The following is a 1,911-nucleotide window of genomic DNA, read 5'->3' on the forward strand; positions in this document are numbered from 1 at the left end:
TTAAAACCCACTAGCAAATTTGGACTTGAGAAGTTCCATGACCCCGGCCTCCACCCGTAGCGCCTTGGTGAGCACCGGCGTGGGGATTGGCGGTTGGAACTGAAGAGTGTGAGCGGCACGAACACGATGCCTGGGTTCTGGCTGTTGAAGGAGACGACCATGAAGGCCTCCGTCTTACCAACGTTGAACTGGAAGTGCATGAGGCCGCGCGGGATGAGGAAGGTCTCTCCAGCGCGCACCACCCTTGAGTAGAGCTTGTTCCCAGAGTCGAGGCTGCCGACAATTCCAACGAGGAGCTCACTTTTCATCACGATGCCAATCTCGATGGCACGAGGGTGGATGTGCGGCGGATTGGTGCCCCCCGACGCGAAGTCCACGCGGTTCATGGACACGCCCAGCATGTTGGTACCGGGCCACTCGGCCACGTCGAGCTCCGTCACGGCCGAGCCATTCAGGGTGGACGTGTTGCCGGCCTGGGCCAGCTTCTACGAGAAGAGGAAGTCGTCGCCGGCCTATGACATGGGCTTGCATGGATGCCCATTCACCGAGACCAACCTTACCGTCGAGGTCGGTGACGCAGAAGTCCTGGAGAGGATCAGGGTCGATGCCAGGACGGAGGGACCTAGGAACAGCATGGCGAACAGGCTAACCGCCAGGGTTTTAGAGTAGCCCATTTCTTGCTATGCAACAAGCTTGGCTAGGACCCATCAGCTGGAGTTTGTTGATCGAGAGTGTGCAAGGCATTGGTGGTTGCTGCTATGTGATGGATGAGTAAGTGGTGATGCATATGGAGTCCTTTAGAGCATCTACAGCCGCATTGGACAAATCCGATCCCTCAAACGCCGGGCGCGTCCGCGGGCATTGACCGTGCACGCCTTATATTTCATCTTCCACACTCGCATCTCTCATATTTTAAACCTCAAAACTATGCAATCAATGCAATGCTACGTAAAACACATGATCATAGCGTAGTTCATCGAATTATCCGGACAAAAGGAACATGATTCATCGGAGTTCAACGGCGGACAGTGCAAATCCATACTACAAACATAGATAAAATATAAACAGAACGAGGAAGGGCGGAGGAAATCACCATTTCCTCGCCGGCCCCTTCCCCTTCTGGCTATCGGCGCGGCGTGCCCCTCCTCCGTGTAGGTGTCGGCGTGCGGAGGCGCGTCGTCGTCGAAGCTGGAGGTGGAGCCGTCCGTCATATCCGAGTTGGAGCTGCACCTCATACCCTACAGCCTGCGGAGCAGGCGGTCCTGCTCCTTTGCATGGCGGGCCACCTTCGCCTTCACCGCCGCCTCCTTTGTTGCCTCGCGCTCCGACAACTCGATGGCGAGTAAGAGAGCCTTGGCATTCTTGCGGCGGAGGCGCCGCGCATCCGTCTCCGCCGTCGTGAGCGAGTCGGCGCGTGGACATCGACTCGGACGCCACTGCCCTCTCCCTCGCCCGCTGCCGCTCGCGCGCGGGCTGCTCGTGCCTCCGACACGGGCGTTCGAGTGCGCGCTGGCCCCGCCGCGGGCACGAGGACCCAGCGCTGGCCGGGCACCACCTCCGGAGCAGAGGGTGCTGGTGGTGGGTAGTGTACCTGGAGGAGCGGAATGGAGTGGCCGGAGCTGCGCGTCGGGCGGTAAGGGCCGGCGACGTCGCCGGCGCTGCGTCGACGGGCGCTGGGCGCTGACGAAGTGGATCCGACGCTGCCAAATCCGCCTTGGTTGATGACCGAACGCCTCAATGAGATGTGGAGGGCGACCTCCTCCACATCGTTGGGATCCGCTTCACGCAACAGGCTAGACTAGTCGTCGTCGGAGCCGGAGTCCTCACCGAAGGCAACACTGCTTCGGTCGCCGGCCATTGTATGCTTTTGGAGGGGATCGAAACTGGAGTGGACGGAGAGGGGAGTGAAGT

At 60.0% G+C, this 1,911-nt stretch overlaps 1 pseudogene; it reads right to left on the reverse strand.

The window, feature by feature from the left end:
* Window positions 1-674, reverse strand: LOC119293244 (annotated as a pseudogene).
* Between the last annotated feature and the right edge of the window lie 1,237 nt (window positions 675-1,911).

This window comes from Triticum dicoccoides, chromosome 4B, assembly GCF_002162155.2.
Source record: "Triticum dicoccoides isolate Atlit2015 ecotype Zavitan chromosome 4B, WEW_v2.0, whole genome shotgun sequence".
NCBI lineage: Eukaryota > Viridiplantae > Streptophyta > Magnoliopsida > Poales > Poaceae > Triticum > Triticum dicoccoides.